Below are 13681 nucleotides of genomic sequence, written 5' to 3'. Positions count from 1 at the left end.
AATTTGTTTTGTTTATACAAGCGGCCATTTAATACCGAGTTCTATTTTAATATCGGCTCCTTTAGGTGCAATAGTAGCCTGGCTTTTACAGTGTCCATCCCTGTTCCCTTTAAGAATCCTAAAGACGTCCCAACCATTTCCAAACAACTCTATGTACGACTTTATTAATTTGATTTAGAATTTCACTCCCATTTGCCGAGCAGAATGCAGCCGTAGAGCCTGTTCGAAGTGTTTAATATCAATCTTGACTCTAAGACCTTTAAAAAACAGATATCATAGTAATTAAAAAACTTCAAATAAAAATTTGATTTAATAAATTTATGTTTCACAATGCAATCTTTGCCAATGGCATTCATACAAAGACGATTCAAAATAAGTGTCTATCACACACTTGCAAATACACGCCGATTAGTAACACATTGAAAGTGGGTAATGTAACAGGCAGAAAGATACACATCCGATCTAAAAAGTATATATATTTCTGATCAGCATCAATAATCTAGTCAATCTAGCCATGTCGCGTTGATCTCAGAACGTATAAGAGCTAGAGACCTTATTGAATTATATAAACAGTATTGCAAGTTCGATTGTCTTATATTCTCTCCGGTGTGTATGTGCTACTCCTTAATTCCGTTGTCCAGTTTGAATGTCTTTTTGAAAATATACAAATAATCTATAGCACAATAAGATCTACTGTAGTAAATTTCATCAAGACCGGTTAAAAAACATAAAAGTTATTAAAGAAAACGTGTTTTGGCTGGCAGCAAGCGCAAATTTCAAGAATTTGTGTATACATATACATACACACATTCGGCCGCGTCTTCTTTGTATTGTTTTCTGTGCTGCTACTTTTATCGGTTTTCTTCTCACTAAGACTAGTTATGTATGTGGCTGTTGAGTAGAGGTGGCGGCAAGAAGTGCGGTCTGTTGCGCGGTCGAACCCTACCGTGAAAACTATGCTTTTATACCCTGAACCCATTAAAAATGGGTATAAGGGTTATTGTATTTGTGCAAAATCCAAATGTATGTAACAGGCAGAAGAAAGCATCTCCGACCCCATAAAGTATTTATATTCTTGATCAGCACCATTAGCCGAGTCGATCTAGCCATGTCCGTCTGTCTGGCCGACTGTTCGTCCGCCCGTATGTATAAACGCAAGGATCTTAGAAACTATAAGATCTAGAGACTTGAAATTTAGCTGTAGGTCCTCCTAGTCCATGCACAGATCGAGCTTGTTTCCGATGATCGATAACTTACTCCGTTTCAAAGCAATCGATAAAAATCGATATCGATATGCTGTCTTTTGGGCAATTTTGGCAAATAATAAGAGCTAGTCACCAAACTTGACATATAGCTTCAAAAATAGAATATATATAAATATATATGCATTTGATGTTTGAAGAAGAGGGTTCAGGGTATCCAGTAGTCGGGAGCTCCCGACTAAAACCTCTTACTTGTTTTTTTTTTCATTTATTTATATTACTTACTACTAAAGAAAACGAGCGCGAAACGCGAGCTGCATTTTGTGTTGGAAGAAGAAGGTTCAGGGTATCCCCTAGTTGGGAGGTCCCGACTAGAGCCTTGTGTTATGTTTGTTTACTGCTTAATTGAAAGTTATCGTAGCGCGACCTGCATTTGTTGTTCGTTGAAGAAGGTTTAGGGTGTCCCCCAGGCGGCCACTCCTTACTTAAGCCTTCTTAATTGCTTTGATTATCGCTTGTTGTTATGTATAATAGAATATATAATGAAGGTGAACTTATAGCTGGCAAGCGCAATTCACTTCAATTTTATGTATTTGTCCGCACGAACGGTTTGTGTTGGTATATGTAGCCCAACCAATAATTGTTTCGCATTTTGGGCAACAGCAGAATCATCGGCAGATAGCTCGGTGTTGTTTTTGCAACCTTCGTTTCGGGGGCGATTTGAAAAAGAGATCCAAGAGCCTTCTGTGTCTACTTGTTATTCAAAGGCTAACGAACATTTCCTTCGCAAACTCTCAGTTCTCTCATTGATTTCTGATAGATGTTGAAATGAATGTATGTATTCGAGCTGAAATTTATATATAACCTAAATTAGAGCTTAGTTTATATGCAAAATATTGTGATTTACATCATTTTTTGGGTATCCATGTTTGCATGAATACTCTTGCACATTTCCGTGGCTGTGTAATTCTGATATGCTGCTTGTCTATCCTCCAGCGCAGAAGTTCTGAAATTTACATCTGTATGTACATGTGCATCCATTTTTCAATATCTATATCCATTTCCATAGTATCGATAAAAACCGACTTTGCCATATTAATCAAGAAAGCATTTCCGATTGTCTGGGACTATGAGTTATCATCTTGAATCGTACACGTTTGTTTGTTTGTTTTTTGCGCTGTATTCTGGTCATTTTTTATTCCGGCACTTTATCAAATCTTTTATACATTCTCTTTTACAGTGAGAAAAGTATATGCGCTGGCAGATTTAAAGCGTCATATGATTTTTGATATAACGATATCTTATCACTTTTCGGCCTTATCATAATTCTGTGCGTGGTTTTGCTGCTTTTACTTTTTTTATTAATATTTATTATAAAAATATTTTTATAAATTTCACCTAAGTGGGCTGGCCGTCAGCCAACGGATACACAGAGACCATACTTGTAATCGCTTTGGGTCTTAGCTTCATAACTGTATGTATCGTCTGGTAGTGTGAATACACTCTCAAAATTTCTCAAGAAGTTTCAACTGCGTCTTATCAACATAAAAGAAGTAAGTGATCTAGTATAACACCAAAGAGCGTCCTGTGAAGGATCGTATCTGAGGATAAAATCTGCATCACTCTAATTTAAGGCTATGGTTGATTGGGGGCCAAGTGCTGATTAAGTTGCAGCTTTTGTAAGTTTTTATACGACCAATCGGGTTGTGCGTTTTCCGATACTATTTGCTAAGCTTGCAAACTTAATTTCTAGTGATTTAGTTTATTTGGATGTAGAATCTGCCGTGAACACGTCACTTCATAACCTTTCAGCCGAAGAAGTTTTGTTTTGGTGATTTGATTCTTTGAATCTTATTGAAAAAGAAAAAAAAAATGAATAAAAATAGCAGCACAGAAAACAATACAATCGCATTTGCAATGCTGTTAATATAATTTGAAGGAGACACGCGTGTGTACTTGCATACAGAAATTCTTGGAATTGGCGCCAGCTGTCGCAAACACAGGCGCAGTCAAAACACATAACTTTTGTGTGTTTCTTAACCGATCATAATGACATTTTCTACAGTATATCTTATTGTACCATAGAATATTTGTGTCTTTCCAAAAAGGCAATTGCATTAAAATTGGTAGGTAATACAAGTTGGGTTTTTAACTTGATTTATAGCTCTGCGGTGGTAGGGGGAAGGTTGTGATAGGTATAAAATGAAAGATACTTGGTATATATATAATATTCTAGAAGCAACATATCAAGTTTGGTGACTCCAGCTCTTATTATTTACCCAATTTGCTCAAAAAACAGGATTTCGATATCGATTTTTATCGATTGCTTTGAAACGGAGTAAGTTATCGATCATCCGAAACAAGCTCGATCTGTGCATGGACTAGGAGGACCTACAGCTAAATTTCAAGTCTCTAGATTTTATAGTTTCTAAGATCCTTGCGTTTATACATACGGACGGACGAACAGTCGGACAGACAGACGGACATGGCTAAACCGACTCGGCTGTTGATGCTGATCAAGAATATGTATACTTCCTTTCTGCCTGTTACATACATTTGCACAAAAACTATATGCCCTTTTTACCCATTTTCAATGGGTTAGGGTACTTATGCGCACTTATGCAACATTAGCCATTGGGATAGTCCTTGAGCTGATTCCACAGCATCTATAGAGCAAAAATGTCACCATTTACAGCAGACTTAGAGCATACCAACTTGCTGAACACAATTTCTGCTCAAGTGTTCTGTTAATTAATTGGCTTAATAACAACAAGTTTTATTTTGGGGCCAATTCCAAAACATTAACCCCAACGGGGCGCGCAACCGTTGCTTCGATTTCGGAAGTCATCAGTGGTTCACTGATAGATCCAAGACTGAACAAGGTATGGGTGCAGGGGACTTCCGACCTAACACTGGAACTTGTATTGCAATAATAGTTGGACCAGAATTGTTCAATCTTAGATTAACGTCATGGAGATTTGCTTTAGACGATATTTAAAAAAAAAGTTCTAAGACGAACTATGGGGACGAAGACTTTGGGTAAAGACTTTTGGCGTCAGCAACAGTGCATCACGGTCAATCGAGGTTCTGTAGCCGCACCACAGGCCCTCTTACCGGCTGACGCTAGAGAAAGGAGGCAAAGGTAAATATTAATATCTCTTAATTTCAGCAAATTGGTTTTTGCAATAGGCTAGACAAATCTCAAAGCAATGATAAATCATAAAATAGTAGTTTGACTTGGCTGTGCAGTATGTGGCCAAGTCAACAGTCAACCAAGATTTCTTAAACCTTTAATAATTTTCTTAGGTTTGATAGCTTGGAAGTCACACTGTGTGGCTTAGAAGAAGCAGACGACGGGATTAAATCGGGTGTAAGTAAATTCTTTCAAAAGGGAATTAAAGGTGTATTACAAAATATTTTGAGCAGTATTCATATCAACAGCGTCATATAAGCAAGACCAATAACTTGAATTATAACGTCGATTAATCAAGCAATAGTTGTTTTTCTGAAAACAACGGATTTATGGTCACCATTGAATGAACCAATTGAGCATTGCAGCTTCCAAAGTAGGAAAATATGCATCCTCAGGAACATATAGAGAATGGGATCTGGATACATTGGCGTTATGGTAATCGTTAAATTGAATTGAATTAAGGCAAAGCATAAAGGTACACGGTAATTATTGGCGGTGAATAATCACCAAGAAAATCACCAAACACAATAAATAGGTCAATATCACGGTCATAACTAGAAACTTTTTTAATAGAATGATTCATATAAATTTCAATGCCAGAAGAAGGTGGGATATAGGATATTTAGGATATATAGAAAGTTACATTAACATAGACAATCTCAGCATCAGTAGGCGCAGTAAGCGGAAATTAATGCACCATCACCTCAAAAAAGTCAATTTGTGTACACACTAAAGTTGTTCGAAAAAAATTCTCAATCAGAATTTAACTATGTCTCTGAGAATACAACTATATTCGAATTAACAGAAGTGCTAACTATAGAAAGATTTTTATGGTTAGAAATAAGGCTTTTGACATTCTGTTACCGAATAGAGACTAGGTGTGAAGAAAAATGTAGGACCTTGTATCAAAGGGACCTAAAGGTAACGCTTCTTAGGCTCAAAAAATCACAAATGATTGGGAACGAATCAAGAAAAACATGTATTTGAAATAACGATTTTTTACGAGAAGTGGCGATTAACATTCGATATTAATAGACTATCAAAAGGTGTGCTAGCAATATAGGCAGTCACTGATTCGAATTTGTTGTGAGGAGCAAGAGTAGTCAAAATAGGAGCAGGTGGGGCTGAAGATGCACCGTGGTTCTTCTTAACAATTTGGTGATTGCACGCTGGTCTACCCTTGCGACTGGAAACCGGTGCTGCAACAATTTCGCTGACCGGAACAAAGATATTACTACTAACATACCACAGGCGTGATATTAAAATATTAGAGAAGGCAATAACGACAAAATCTGGGATAAATCCAAGTTGCGAGGCACTAATAAAAGTGGCGATGGTGTTTGGCAGAAGTTGAGAGCAAATTTAAAAATTGAGACTGACTTCGATTCGGGACTCAAATTTACATAAGCTAGGCATCTCAAATTCGAGTCGAAGTTACTCGAAAGCTGTTTAGCCACATCATTTAATATTATTCAGGAAAAGTCAATTTGCTTATCGATACACAACGATGCACATTTAGCATGCATCATATTCTCATACAACCGGCAATTAACAAATTGAGGCTGTAGCAGCATTTCGGCAGCATTTGCAGCACGAAAAAATGACAACTGGGTAAAAAATACAAAGTTGTGAGAGCGCAGAATGAATGAGAAACTGCACAAAAAAAATAGAGCATGGAAACGCTCAAAAAATATTTGTATACAAACAAATTCGTTTGGAGCAATAAGCATTACCGAATACCTGTGAGAGGGCGAAGCACTAAAGAATATGCACAAGCGATTATATGCTCAAACAAGTGTATGCATAGGGGAGCGCCAAAAAAGAAAATTGATAAAAAAAACAAAAAAAAAAAACTAATAACAACGCAGGACTGACGCCACGGCTTTCAAAGGTAAATATTATCAAACTTACGCTGCACAGCTGATAACACTATGCAGAAGATTGATCCTTTTTTATTTCAATAAATAAAGCATGTTATTTGCAAGATATTTAAAAAAAAATAAAAAGAAGCTTGGATGAAATAAATAAAAAAAAGTAAAAATTGCGGAACACACAAATTGAGAACTCTTTCTTGATCTTCTCCAAGAAAATGGGACTGTGTTTTTCAGTCGAAGGTCATTTCAGGGGCGCTAAGAAACACCTCAGGTGCACTACAACTCTGGGAAGCTATCAGGTCAATAACAATAGTGTCATCAACGCCTTCGCAATAAATATGGTGAGTCTATAGCCATATCCAGGGCTAACACACGGACAGACTTAAAACGTCCCACGACAGGGTCAAGCAGGGAAATATTCGCTTAGGTGTATGATGAAACGAGAACAGTGTCCATCAAAATGCTTCCGGTTCCAATGACGCTTTATAGGCGAATAGGATAGTATAGGATACCGAATATCGATATAGTCCTTTTAGAGGTAAGAATCGTGAAGGCACTAATCAAACAACAACATATATATGTTGTTTGGTTAGTGGTAAAAACCTTGGAAACATTTTCAACATTGACGTGAGGTTGGGTAACCAAAAATCTTGGAAACGAAAGACGGAGGGTGGCATAAAACAGATGCATTAGCACCGCAGTTAGAAAAAAGCCATTTTGCACAAAAAAATATGGGACCTATTTTGTCTAGAAATATCTCAGAATATTGGCGAATTAAAGCATATAAGTTACGTAGAAAATGTCTGAAATGTTAAAAAGGTGGAATTACTCTCTTGCAAACGGCAGGCAAGAAAGCAGTTTAATAAGAGAAAATGCGGTAAGGCTCTTTAGGTCCCCTAAAAATCTTCCTTAACACTCTAGCATAATGAGTTGAGAAAATCTAAGCGGGCAAGGCGGAGGGACCACTATGGAAGAATCCCAACTCTTTCAGAGCCAAGTTCTCTACGGATGGCAATTAATAAGGATCACTGAATAACATAACCACCCTAAATTAGCCAAATGGTAGCTATACCAGCAACCAATTGGAAGGAAGCAGGTTACTGCTAGACTCTCAACTACTGGGGTGTGTGATTTTGGATCAAGTAGGCACAGATGGGATGACGACTAAATGCTTGTTGAAATAAGGCAGAATCAAAGGCGCAGGCCGATCGTTCTTTCGTAGTGTGCAATGGGCCGTTGGAAGTGGGCCAATACGTTGGTAAGGCAACTAAAGACCAAGACCAAAAGCGTTTATCGTGAATGCGTGAGTCTTAATAATGTCACCGAACTAAAAAGTGGTGAGCAAACAGGGCATCAACAGATGACCAAAACTATATGAAACATTGACTTTGAACATGAAGATTTCGAAGGGGGCACCTCTAGCTATACTCTGACTAGCTCGCCGGATCGTCGGAGTTATTCTCTAATCTACTCTTTATTCTATTTATTTTAAGGTGGACTTATTTACATATAAAATTAAAAAAATTAACGAAGATTCGAAACTAAAGCAATGTTATACGAGCGTAAGTGATTACAAATATCACCCGACGTATAATATAATATTGCCACAAAACTGCAATACCTGCAAGAATCAGATCGTTTCCATTCTCTCCTTTCTCTACCCAACCTACTTATGTCTTCCTGAAACCATGTCAGTACTGACCCTATTTTCAGGTCAGTTTATATTGTCATCGTCTCAGACTTACGCATGCTTTACTCAGGACAACAGTATAAACAATTAGAAAATTATTTTGATTGAAATATAACCATTTAATAAATTTTATTAGATCCCCTTTCTTCGTACATTTCTCTTAATAAATCCAAGGTGTGGATGTAATTTACAAAATGGGAATGGCTTATACAGGCTTATTTAAAAAAGAAGCCACGGAGTGGGTAATAAGTAGGTTTTTGAAGTTTAATATCGTATCAGCGAGCATGGATATATTTACATTATATATATTTATATATATAACATACTTAACCATAGTTGTTATGTGCGTGTTAGCGTACACTCCAAAGATTCCGTATCGTCGAGCTCAAGGTGGTACTTTGATACTCATATTCTTCCTGAAAAATCTGTGGAAACGCCGAGGCATTCAATATATACCACGCCGATTAAGAATATTTAAATTGAAATTTATTTGCTTTTCGTTTTTCTGATACCACTCTGTCAATCTGTTGCGATATTAGTTTGATAATATTTTAAGAAACAAAGAAATGAAAACCAATAATTAGGCACGGACTTAATAAGATTTACACAGAAAGAATTGAAAGTCGTTGAATGCAATTTAAATGCCATAATAAGGTTAGACTAGCGAATAATCTCTCTCTCTCTCTCTCTCTCTCTTTCTCTCTCGGGATCGACTACAAGAGACGTTAAAGCATATTAGAATTTTTGGGCTAGTTTCTTTTCTCTATATAAAATTTGTTCCTTTTTATACCCTAAACTCATTAAAAATGGGTAAAAAGATATGTTGTATTTGTGCAAAATGTAAATGTATGTAACAGGCAGAAGGAAGCATCTCCGACCCCATAAAGTATATATATTCTTAATCAGCATCAATAGCCGAGTCGATCTAGCCTTGTCCATCTGTCTGTATGTCCGTCCGGGGTTTAATGGACCGATGTAGAAGGGCATGTTGCGTATTTCGTAAATCATTAGTCAAGTCGATCGAAGGCACATTGTGCCCCACATATAATTTTTAGTGGCCTCCTCGTGGTGACCCTGGGTGATTGTCCGAGGTATATTCGGACAACCGGCTATTCGAGCGGCGAAAACATTAAGACGACCCATTCTTAGGCCGGTGGAGGCCAAACTGGGTAGTATACATCTACGGGAGTCGACCAAAACTGTAAGTAAATTTGGTACCACGGGTAGCCAGGAGCCCACGGAACTTGTTTCGTCCTGACTTTTTGGTTGCAGCCCTTCGGGGAGTATCGTGGTGGCTGTGGTTTATACCCAAATCGCGGGTAGAGCTTGCTCGACGTGGAGTTGCGTTTCAACCAAAACATAGCTTTTTATGAGGCTTTAGACCGGCCTCACCTCCCACCAATGAGGGAATGTATTGCCTCCGCCCGGCATTTATTCAATTGGTACCGAAGGGATACTGTTCGAGCAGGGACAGTGTCCTGGAGGGGCGATAGTCCGACGCATTGTTTCGGCTCGTTGTATTTTCGAATACCGTGATATTAAGCCAACATGGCAGGTGCTCACGTTAAGCTCACTGACTTTTCTGTCTGTCCGTCCGTCTGTATGAACGCAAGGATATCAGAACCTATAACAGCTAGACACTTGAAATTTTAGCTGTAGGTCCTCCTAGTGCCTGCGCAGATCCAGTTTTTCGATAAATAACTCCGTTTCTAAGCAATCGATAAAAATCGATATCGATATCCTGTTTTTTGAGCAAATTGGGTAAATATTTAGAGCTAGAGTCACCAAACATGATATGTTGCTTCTAGAATATTATATATATGTCAAGTATCTTTCATTTTATACCTATGGCCACCTCCCCGCTACCACCTCATAGCTATAAATCAAGTTAATAACCCAACTTGTGTTGTCAACCAATTTTAGCCACAATTTAAATGCAATTGACTTTTTGAGAATACACAAATATTCTTTGGTACAATAAGATATACTGTAGAAAATTGTATTAAGGTCGGTTTTTGTTTTGATTTTCGGTATTTTGACTGCGCACGTGTTTGCGACGCAAATTCCAAGAATTTTTGTATACATGCACACACAGTCACTGAAACATTGTAATTCCGATTGTATTGTTTGCTGTGCTGTCATTTAAATTCGTTTTTTTTCTGTTGAGTAGAGGCGGTGGCATGTTATGTGGTCTATCGCGAGTTCCATCCCTGCCGAGGAAAATATTTTTTTTTTGGGCTGCGGCTGTTGAGTGAATACGGCGGCAAGTAATGCAGTTAGTTGCGAGTTCGAACCCTGCCAAGGGAGCATTTTTTTTTAAATGTATCTTTATTACTACAAACGAGGGCGTGTGCGAGCTGCATTTGCTGTTTTAATAAGAGGGATCAGAGTATCTTCCAATCGGGAGTTTACGACTAGACCCCTCTTACTTGTTTCTTTTCTTGGTGAGGTTAATGATGGGGAGCGATATTTACGCGGACTGGGATTTCCGGAGGAATTTTCCAGTGCACCCGTCGGGTTCCGTAACTCTTGTTCGGATCCAGTCTGTTCACCACCAACCGGAAGGCGACCGGTCTATGTACCCGATGCACTTGAAATCGATAAAAACCTTATTTCTTCACAGCTTATCCTATGGAACCACAACTTGTTAAATTTGATGCACTACTATGGGTGATAAGCAAACTCTTTCTATCCAATCAAAACACTTTTACACAATGGAGGTTAAGAAAATGATGTATAGCAATAATAAACCAGGTGTAGACTGCACTTTTCTTGTAGCCAGTACACAAGTTATACGTCGAACTGGAGCCACCTTGCTAAGCGACGCACATTGCTTCCAGTTAATTCATCTTAAAGCTGGAAAGAGCACCTTGACACCATCGCTGTCCTCTTCTACTGAGCAGATTAGTGGACGCCTTTTCCATTCGATTAACTGCATCATTATATGATCCAGCACCAAAGCTCGCTCTCGACATTATCAGAGAGCGCGAAGGCTTAATGCCAGCGATTATATAAAATGAGAGTACGCCTCGCTCTGAGCAAAAGCTGTCGATAAAGTTTTACATAAAGCTCAACGTACTCTATTTAAATTGAGAAAATGATTATCGCCAGAGGACAGAATTGCACAAGTGATGCGCACTCAGCCTATAAGATATAATATAAGAGAGCTTTCAGATTGAAAAGCCTATGTGTAGAAGTACCTGTGTGTTCTAATTTTTGTTCAGTACCTAAAACTGTCCACTACAAGTCCTATGAAATTAAAATATATACGAATAACCAAGCTGCAATTCATGCTCCTTCCAAACAACGGATTACTTAAAAGCTTGCAGGAGAAGCCAAAAACTTTCTGTGGATTTGTATGTGCATTTGTATATGTATATGTATATGTATATGTATATGTATATGTATATGTATATGTATTTGTATATGTATATGTATATGTATATGTATATGTATATGTATATGTATATGTATATGTATATGTATATGTATATGTATATGTATATGTATATGTATATGTATATGTATATGTATATGTATGTGTATATGTATATGTATATGTATATGTATATGTATATGTATATGTATATGTATATGTATATTTATATGTATATGTATATGTATATATATATATATATATGTATATTAATATGTAAATGTATATGTATATGTATATGTATATGTTTATGTTTATGTATATGCATAAACATATACATGTATATTTGTATATATATGTGTATATATATATGTAAATGCTTATGTACATGGACATGGACATGGACATATATATGTGTATATGTATCATAACATTGGCATATATATGTGTATGTGTAAGCAGTTTTTCAAAATATTAATTATTTCATTTTGGTAACGTTTATTACTATTTCTGCCATCCATATCTTATTAACGAAAGTTAAGTTTTTTAAGTCATAATGTTATATAATGTGTCAATGTTGTATCCTAATTTCCGCATCAGATTGTTTTTTTATTTTTAAGTAATATTAACTTTAAAATAAAATTTGTTAAGTATCCAAAGTAGGAACGTAAAATGGAACCATCTAATATTAGCGCGTCTGTCACTGACATAGGATAATTCTTATAGCCAGCTTGTACCACTTGAGTGTTTTTTTATTTTGCAACAACAATTATCAGTAGCAGTGGACATAAACCACACTCCTTTCCAACTAAGCATGATTACACACACATGTGGAACTTATGCCAACAGAAAATTATTACAAGGGACCCACAACGTTCGCTTCATTTGCAAAACTTGGCAACACTATTTTGGATGTTCAGCACATTCTCGTTATTTATTTATCACTTATTTTGACAAGTAGCAACCAAAAAAAAAAACACAATATATAACATTCGTTGGGCCAATTGTGCCAACAGCACGGTTGTCAACGAGGTATCGGCAATGGTCGATAGTAACAAGAAAGTGTGGTTTACCGTTCACTGTTCACGATTTACTTATAGCGCGCAACAAGGCGTTCAGCAGGAAGTAGGACCGACGATAAAAAAAATACTCTTGACACATCGCGTAGCACGTCCTTTATGAAACTGAATCGAAACAAGAGTAGCGACGAAAATCGGGAGGAGAGCATGAGGCGTGCGTGTGTACGTACTGATATGGTTGTGTGCAAATGTGTACAGGGACTGTTCTAGGTTCCACATGTTCAAGTAAGATGTTCATATACAGACACCCGAATTTGTCAAGTCGGCAAATCGGCAATTCCCTGCTCGGGTTAGAAAGTGTGGAGTTTTAGCAAACAGCGCAGGCGTCGAAAAAACCATGTGGATGTCAATTGCATTGGAGATGCTCAAAATGTAGTATACCACAGAAATCGTAAAAAGTACGCGAGTTACCGCATATCATTTTCGTAAGCGTTAAAATAAAAGCATACTACTGGGGTTATCTGACTGGGCAGGATATCAACGCAAACATTTAGTGGACTTGAAAATAGTACAGTAGAGACATAACGTGTGCAGATTGGAAGCCAAAATGTAGTATAAAATAACTTAAAAAAGTATTATCGCTAGACTTATTGGAAATATACTATTTATATTTATACACTAGTTATTATAATATTGTTATTGACCTTATCGCCAACACTTGTGTGGGAGGTATTTAGTTTTTGCTACCCCTTGATGCCCCTGCTTCATTTGACGACTGCGTGGACAGGGACAATAAGTGTTTAAAGAGGTCGCAGTTGTGCTCGACAGATTCACACAGGCACCGCCACGATAATGTGGTCCTTCGTTTACCTCGGATTTTTTTGTAATGCTGCATTGCTGCAAGTTCAAGGAATTAGGCTATCGACAGCAATCAAATAAATTACACACAAACAAAAGAATATTATAAATATTATATATATAAATATAATATATAAATAATTATATATATAAATATATATATATACATATATACATATATACATATATACATATATATATATATATATATATATATATATTACGTATATATACATATATATAAGCGGGTATTGCCCGGCTTTGCCCGTAGATCGTGCTAAAAATTTTAGGTAGTTCCTTTCCACTCAGAACACGCCCATGGAAATTTGAAATATACCCGTAAAATCTTGAACCCCTTTTCTAGTTAGAAATATGTTTAAAGTGCATCTAATAAAGAAGCAAATGATGAATTCAGACATTTCCGCCCTTGTTAGTCTTGTGGTAAGAGTCTTAAAGTCGAATGAAAAAC

General features: G+C 37.0%; 1 protein-coding gene across 5 annotated transcripts in view; it reads right to left on the bottom strand.

Annotated features, from left to right (window-relative positions):
• Positions 1-12478, bottom strand: part of LOC115765151 (zwei Ig domain protein zig-8) — a 188084-nt gene extending 175606 nt beyond the window's left edge. For 3 of the 5 annotated variants that reach the window (XM_030708556.1, XM_030708559.1, XM_030708561.1), the window contains exon 1: positions 12409-12478. The gene's annotated coding sequence lies outside the window, so the exon portion shown is untranslated. The remainder of the gene's footprint in view (positions 1-12408) is intronic. The other 2 variants (XM_030708557.1, XM_030708558.1) reach the window with 2 other exon arrangements.
• Between the last annotated feature and the right edge of the window lie 1203 nt (positions 12479-13681).

Source organism: Drosophila novamexicana, unplaced genomic scaffold, assembly GCF_003285875.2.
Source record: "Drosophila novamexicana strain 15010-1031.04,08,12 unplaced genomic scaffold, DnovRS2.1 tig00000932-arrow-arrow-pilon, whole genome shotgun sequence".
In the NCBI taxonomy this organism is placed as follows: domain Eukaryota; kingdom Metazoa; phylum Arthropoda; class Insecta; order Diptera; family Drosophilidae; genus Drosophila; species Drosophila novamexicana.
The sequence above is the reverse complement of the archived record's forward strand: the minus strand, read 5'-3'. Positions and strand labels throughout refer to the sequence as shown.